The following is an 8,806-nucleotide window of genomic DNA, read 5'->3' on the forward strand; positions in this document are numbered from 1 at the left end:
CGACTAGGTTTTCCAAGCCGAAAATACAAGTTACGGCTGGGAAGCCCAGCCGAAACGGGCACGTTCAGCGAGGAAAACTTATCAGAGAAAAACCTCTATTTTTTTTTGTGTTATCAAAACTGCTTACATCTAGGATTTCCTATCCGTGGACACCTTTTTACGGCTGGGAATTCGTACTTTCCAAACCGTATATGTGGCTTACGGTTAGGAATTCATATTTTCCTAACCCTAATATATGATTTACGGTGGGGAAAGTAAGAACTCTCAGTCGTATACAATTTCAAAAAAAAAAAATTTAACTCAACTTAATCGAATCGAATTTTTTAGTCAATCAAAAGCAAAAATAAATGATGGGTTTTCTTAGTTTTGTATTTTTTTTATCATGACGATGCAATGGAAAGGATAAAGAAGAAGAAAGGAAAAAAAATAATCTATCTATCTATATATATATTTGTTAGAGCATTGCTCGGTTGAACTCGCATGCGTTGCTATCTCAAGCATGTTTGTCAATGTTAGTGATCAAAACTATAAGTCTTGATTTCTAGTCTCTTATAGCTAAGTCTCAGACTAGGATAGTAAGTGTAGTTGAGCTCAAGGACTTCATGGCGATTCATCATACAAGTAGAAGGACTACTCAAGGAACCGGTGGAACTTCTCGACAAAAAGGTATGTGGAGACTTGAACTTATCTGCCACTCAAAAGTCTATCTATTCTATCTCCTACTCTTTGAGACAAAAGTCGTATGTTATATATATAGACTAGATCATACACATTTGGTATTTCGAGCCGAGTATACCTCGCCTATCATATCTCAAAATATGTGTTGGTAAGCTTTTCGCTTCGACCAAGTTTATCTTTACCTAGTGACGAAATTCATGAATGTTTCAATCACTTTGGAAATTGCTTTGACGAGAAATGGTGTAACAACTGTATAACGTCCTCTAAGAATGTTTCAATGATTGGAATGAGGGTTTAGATTACATAACCAATGTATTCCTTGAATCGAAGTTCTCGAACTTTGTTGATCAAGAGAACCGGAAGTATGGCAAGTGCCAAGCCCGTGAACTCAGTCAGCGAACTGCCGAAGTTCTCAAACCCGAGAATTTCTGCTGGAGTTGACAAACTCTTGAGTGATCCAAGTCCGCGAACCAGCGAAGTTCTCAAACCCGAGAATTTCTGCTGGAGTTTGTAAACTCTGTCCGGTGTCTTAAGTCCGCGAACCTAGTCTGCGAACTTGAGAAGGTTATATATCTAAATATGATCTCTGAGCTTAATCTTAAAAGACTAAGGAATGCTTTTGCAAACCGTGGCTATTAAAGTTCATGAGCCGATTCTTGTGAATCAAATCATTTTTGCTTCAATTGTGTCTTGTGTAGTTACATAAGATATCCTTGCAGTTGAACAACTCTCTTAACTAGTTCATTTGAGTCATTTGAACTAGTTATGGTGAATAAGAACATGGTTGGTATTAAATTCTCTTATGGTTAACCTTTTTGGTAAACTATTGTTGAACCAACAATGTACACGTTTGGGTGCGGCTTACAAACCTAGAAACGTACAGTCATTTGTGTATGACAAGCTAAGTTTTCGATCTAACGGTTGAGAAATATTAGCTTGAATCTAAATCAGGTTTTCATCTAACGGTGGATATTGATTGCTTTGTAACTAAGGCAAAACCCTGATTTGAAAGACTATATAAGGGGACATCTAGCAACTCTGCAAAATTAATCCCACACTGATAGACGCATTTATGTGTCTATTTTCATCTCTATTGTGTATATTGTTAGTACCCATTTTTGTACTTATTTCGGTATTTTATCTCTTTGTAGGTGTTTTTGGAGAAATAAGCTTTTGCGGCGAAATTGGCTCGAAAAGTTGTTAAAGGCACCTGGGAGGACATTTGCTATTCGGACTCTCACTTTGGATAAGGGGTAACCTAATTACTAAGGGGTAGCAGCTGCTAAAGAGAGAACAACACAGGATAGGGGGAATTCTTTCTTCATGTTTCAAATTAGAAAATTTGCGGGAAAATGAGTTCACGCCTGGAAAATTTGGACTCGATTTTTGGAGTTGTTTCAGGGAGATTCAACACTGGAAATCAATTGGGCTGGACTTGATAGAGCAAAACAGGTTTAATACATGCTTTTTTATCGATCTAATTGGGCTGGAATGGCCGGAAAAAGGAAACATAGCAAATAAGGAAACATGGTCCTGTTGGGTTTGTTTCTGGATATTCAAAGAGATTAAAGGCAAGAAATTCGTTCCAAAGGTACATATTCTATCAAAGGAAGAGTTTGAGATAAGTGGGAAGGCTCAGAAACGCGTGAAACAATTTATGGAAGGAATTATTGCCGTGACTGCCAAGAAAGGAAAAAGGGAATTTTTTATGCGATTTGGGAAAGATTCAATGACCCTTTTGTGTATAAATAGGATGCTTAGGTTCCCTAGAAGGAGAACGAGGAGTTTGGGGTCGAGAGGAGAGCTCAGGAGGCGAGAATCAGAGATTACAGGAGGCCCGTCTCTGCTGCTGCTGCTGCTACACGAAGATCCTGAAGAACACGAAGAACAGACTTCCAAAGACAGTCGTTCTTCAACTGTGACAAGGACAGACGCCTGTCAGTCTTAAAACAACAGCAACACACGCACTTATTTTCTATCGTTCTTCTCTGGACGCCTTCCGTGGGTCGCAGAATCACTGATTTTATTATTTTCACTCTTTTAATCAACTTTTTGAGCAACAAACATGTATTTTGAGCAAGTGATTAATATTAGGAGCTAAACCCCATTACTGGGATGACGGAGGAATCCCTATTTCACGCATGTGGTAATTCTAATAATTCTTTTATGACTATTTGCATTGATTTTTAATCGATTTATGATTTTTATTGAATGAGTGTGATTTCGTTTGATGGTGTATGCTTGGTATATGTATTTTTGATACATCATGTTTTTGATTTACAATCATTGCTTTTCAAAATCTACTTTTTGGCAAAGAATAAGAGTCCATATTTTTAATATTTGATCTATAATTGATAGGAATTATTATTTGAGTCGCATGAATGGAATTTGGTGGAATCTTGAGTCTCGGTCTCTCTCGACATTGTGACAAACCTTTTGTATATATATTTTCTATTTTTATTTTAAGTCTAGAACCCAATCTTATCGAGTCCGAGTTGAACGAACTTTACTACCACTTTCAAAACTACATCAATTTTTGGCGCCGCCGACGCGGATTTGCTTTTAGGGTTTTTAGACTTAGTTTTTATTTTATTTTTTTTATTTTTTAGGTTTTTATTATTTTTGTTCTTTTTTACGTTTTTGGTTATTTGTCTTTTGTCTACAGGTTTTGGATCATAAAGCAAATTGAGCCAAGGAGTTTGGTGATTTCGTAAAAATTGGAACTTAAAGCATAAAGACTTGGAGCAAAAGATTAAAGCGAAAAGAACGGAAAAGAAGACAATTTCTTTTTAGATATTTTATTTTTTTTTATTTTTTTAGGGTTTGTTTATTTTTCTTTATTAAAAAAAAAAGAGAGAGAGAACTATATTAGGGTTTGCTATTTTTGTAATTTTTTCTTTTCTTTTTGGACACTTGGACATTGGACTTTGGACATTATTATTTTTAAACTCTAAGGAAGGGTTGGTTTAAATACAAATTGTGTACAGGGAAGGACGATGATTAAGATATCACCTCGGCCCCTCGGGTTCGTACATAACATAGGAGTTGTGGCCCGAGTCGACTTCAGCGGTTCTTCGCCCGTCTGGTACGGGAGGTAAGTTTTTCGAAACACCCGCGAATCCCCTGTCAGCGGGTTTACTGTATTCCTTAAGGTGAGTATATGCTGAGGACTTGAATACGGTTGCTTTTAATTCCTAGTAAAGGGAAAGGACTGGCCATACAAGATAAGGGTTCGGATTTCATCACCGTTCTCTTCTTGCCCGCCTTAGGAACACGAAACCAAACGCGAACCTAAGCCTAAAATTTTGACTAGAACGAGAACTATAGGGTAACGAGCTTAATAGGAAAGTCGTTCGAAGAATATTGGTTACTCTTTTGAGCATACTTCGAAGTTCTTGACGGTTTCTGTGAGTTGAATGCGTGACTGCGCCGCCTTGTAACCGGTGAGGCCTTGGGTATCAAAGCTCCACTGAGCTTCCCTCGCCTTGATTCAACTTACTTTGACTCGGATTGATTCCAGAGGGGTTTGCTCAGATTGTAACGAGTTCCTTTTCGAAAGAATAGAAGTTGGTCTAGTGACAATCTAAGTGGAGCCATCATGCTTTTTGTTTGCTAGAAATTTAGGTTTGTTTTGGTCGAGTCGGCCTTGTTTGTGATTGTGTAGAATTTCCTTACAATTAAGAATGTCGAACTGGTATGATAGAAGCCAATACAATGAATATAGACCCGAATTTGAATATGGACATCATCAGTATTATGACCATAGTGAGAATAGTGTTTGGGAACGCCAACCTTTTCAAGGTTATGGTTCATACCATAATGAGCCCAGTTACTATCCGCATGTGCATCATTCTTACGAGCAAGAAGATTATAATACTAGTTCTTCGTCTTTAGAGGATACAATCAAACTTTTGAAAAGTAGTCATTTTTATGATCATTCAGTTCATATTCCTTCTCTAGAAGAGTCTCTCAGGAAATTAGAGGAGTCGACACGTAAGTTCGCTGAGATGAATAACTTAGTTTATGAAGAAAGATAACTTTCTATAGAGGAATCCTTCAAGCTGATAGCTGAGACGAACGAAAGAATTGCTCGAAATAATCTTAATTTCCAATACAGTGTTTCCAATAATACCCTTGAAACTGAGGATAATAATTTTCATAATCAAGATGACGAGGATAAAATTGGTAACACTACTTTTTTAGATGAGGTTCAACCATTTTCATGTTATTATAATGATGATTATGATGAGGATAGTGTTGATGAAGAATTTGAAATAAGTAGGCATAGCGATCAGGAATTTGTTACTCCGGTTGAGCTTAATAATAATATTATTTCTAGTTCAAATCCAAATAATTTTAATAATTATTCACCTATTCAAAAGGACGAGGATTTGATTAGAGATACTCCCGTTTTAGACGATGTAGTATTTCCTTATGATTACGAAGCCAACAATGGTTTAGAGGAACGAGTTTTTTCTGAGAATATTGTTTTAGAGTCTAGCGATTTAGAAACATTAGTCTTATACAAAGAAAGTGAACTCGTAGAGATGAGTGAGGATGAACCATACTTAGAAGAATCAATTGACCATTTTCAGGAATCTAATGACCTTGAAATTTGGGAAGTTGTGACTAGTCTTTCTAGAGACACTGAAAACTCTAAGTTTGGGGGTGATTATCATTCTCCATGTGCTTTAACTATTAGAAAGGTCCCTCACTTGGGACTTGACATATGTGCCTCAACCATTTTACAAGATTATCTTCACACACGTTTTCTTGAACCTAGTGATGTCCATAAGGAAGCTCAGTTGTTAGAAACCCATCCTCTGGTTGATGTGGTTAACCCAGGCTATGATACCAAGATTGACTTTGTTTTCCCACCAAAAACTTTTCTTCCAATTGTAGGAACATATGATTTTCAGATGTGTCGGATATTAAGTTTTGAGACTAAACCTAATTACTTTAGGATCTTAGGTTCGACACATTTTCTTAAGAATGACCATTATTATGGTCAACTTTGTGAGTCAAATCTAATTGACTTAGAGGATCCCCAATTATTCAGGTTGTTGTTATGTGCTAAGTTCTTAGTTGAGTTTTTCCAGACTCTAATACCTGAACCGGATCTTAGCTTTGAGGAAATCCAACCGATGAAAACCTTTTATTTAGACCCTTTTATAGAGCCTGAACCTGAACCACAACTAGATGTAGTTGTCTTAAGCAAGGGTATGTTCGGTATCTTCTTGGTCTGTTGCAGATTCCTCTTCTTGTGGGTAACACTTTTTGATCCAGATGACCCACAGTTATTCCGGCTACTACTATATGATTCTACGTGGTGACTAATCCTTGCTTAGTCTGGCTGAAGACTTTAAACTTAGCACTTCTTGGGAGGTAACCCAATATTCTTGCGACACGGTAATATCTTTCCTTATCTCTTTTGCTTCAAATGGTAACAGTTTCTCCTTGTTCGTGCTTTTAATTTATCTTTAGAACATTGATGACAATGTTAGATTTAAGTTTGGGGGTATAGGAGAAACTTTTTAGTTGCAGTATGAATAAATAAACTTCAGAGCTTAGAAATTTATGCCTATTGAGGATTGCACTAACTAATCTAAGTGGATGGAAGCATTTTGATAGTAGGAGTCGAGGAACCAATCTGATTAGATGGAAACATCTAGAAGAGTCTATTCGCTCAGGTGTTAGAAATAACATGATAGTTTCACCATATCTCGTTGAGTCCTTTTCACTTCTATTTTTATTTATTTTTAAACTATGTTTCTCTAAGTGGTAGGTGGGGCCCACAATTCAAGTTGTTATCGATGCTAGGGTGAATTAGAGTGATTGAGATACGATGAAAAAAAAATGAAAAAAAAATGAAAAAAATTGAGACCAGACCATTTGACCAAAAGGAATAAATTCAATAAAGTCGACCACTGGTACCCTTGTATATGCCAGTTGTGTTGACCTAGAGTTAGGTTATCGACCACTGGTTCCCTTGTATATGCCAGTGTGTTGATATTAGTCAGACTAATATCTCAATCCATTAGGATAGTTTCATTTTGGCGGAGGCCTTCAGACAGATATGGGAAACGCCGTTCACTTAGTAAACATCAAAACCATCTATGTTTTTCTATATCCATCTTCTTGATCTATCCATGTGATTAGTTTTGACTCCGAATATGATGTCCATAGTGCAACTATATGAGTAGGGCTCGGTCACTTATATATGAATTTTAGTATGCTTGAGTGCAAACTCGTGTACATCATTTGGAATTTCGCATCAGGGTACTTCCTCCTGTAGTCAATAAGTATGCCAACCAAGGAGATTCTTTAGTGCCTTCCAAGGTTCTGCGTAGATAGCTAGGGTCTGGAGTAAAGATTTTGTGGGTATATCTCTGGTAAGCCCTCCCGAGACTATAACTCGGCCACTAGGGACACTTAGGGGTTTAAAGGCTTATTGCATACGCTAAATGCAATCGACGATGCCTGCGACAGTGAGTTGGGATTTTATTTTGTAGTTTTGATTTGCTCGGGACTAGCAAATAATAAGTTTGGGGGTATTTGATAGACGCATTTATGTGTCTATTTTCATCTCTATTGTGTATATTGTTAGTACCCATTTTTGTACTTATTTCGGTATTTTATCTCTTTGTAGGTGTTTTTGGAGAAATAAGCTTTTGCGGCGAAATTGGCTCGAAAAGTTGTTAAAGGCATATGGGAGGACATTTGCTATTCGGACTCTCACTTTGGATAAGGGGTAACCTATTTCCAGGCAGCTGCTAAAGGGAGAACAGCACAAGATAGGGGGAATTCCTTCTTCACGTTTCAAATTAGAAAATTGGCGGGAAAATGAGTTCACGCCTGGCAAATTTGGACTCGATTTTTGGAGCTGTTTCAGGGAGATTCAACACTGGAAATCAATTGGGCTGGACTTGATAGAGCAAAACAGGTTTAATACATGCGTTTTTATCGATCTAATTGGGCTGGAATGGCCGGAAAAAGGAAACAGACCAAATAAGGAAACACGGTCCTGTTGGGTTTTTTTCTGGATATTCAAAGAGATTAAAGGCAAGAAATTCGTTCCAAAGGTACATATTATATCTAAGGAAGAGTTTGAGATAAGTGGGAAGGCTCAGAAACGCGTGAAACAATTTATGGAAGGAATTATTGCCGTGACTGCCAAGAAAGGAAAAAGGGAATTTTGATGCGATTTGGGAAAGATTCAATGACCCTTTTGTGTATAAATAGGATGCTTAGGTTCCCTAGAAGGAGAACGAGGAGTTTGGAGTCGAGAGGAGAGCTCAGGAGGCGAGAATCATAGATTACAGGAGGCCCGTCTCTGCTGCTGCTGCTGCTACACGAAGATCCTGAAGAACAGACTTCCAAAGACAGTCGTTCTTCAAATGTGACAAGGACAGACGCCTGTCAGTCTTAAAACAACAGCAACAGACGCACTTATTTTCTATCGTTCTTCTCTAGACGCCTTCTGTGGGTCGCAGAATCACTGATTTTATTATTTTCACTCTTTTAATCAACTTTTTGAGCAACAAACATGTATTTTGAGCAAGTGATTAATATGAGGAGCTAAACCCCATTACTGGGATGACGGAGGAAGCCCTATTTCACGCATGTGGTAATTCTAATAATTCTTTTATGACTATTTGCATTGATTTTTAATCGATTTATGATTTTTATTGAATGGGTGTGATTTAGTTTGATGGTGTATGCTTGGTCTATGTATTTTTGATACATCATGCTTTTGATTTACAATCATTGCTTTTCAAAAATCTACTTTTTGGCAAAGAATAAGAGTCCATATTTTTAATATTTGATCTATAATTGATTGGAATTATTATTTGAGTCGCATGAATGGAATTTGGTGGAATCCTGAGTCTCAGTCTCTCTCGACATTGTGACAAACCTTTTGTATATATATTTTCTATTTTTATTTTAAGTCTAGAACCCAATCTTATCGAGTCCGAGTTGAACGAACTTTACTACCACTTTCAAAACTACATCACACACCTTACGTTTGCGTGCTAGAGTCGATTCTCCTTTAACATTTGGTTTTCTTCTTCTAAAACCAGGTTAACGACTTGAAGACTTCATTGGGATTGTGAAGCCAGACCGATAC

The sequence above is a fragment of the Papaver somniferum genome, unplaced genomic scaffold, assembly GCF_003573695.1.
Source record: "Papaver somniferum cultivar HN1 unplaced genomic scaffold, ASM357369v1 unplaced-scaffold_24, whole genome shotgun sequence".
Taxonomy (NCBI): Eukaryota; Viridiplantae; Streptophyta; class Magnoliopsida; order Ranunculales; family Papaveraceae; genus Papaver; species Papaver somniferum.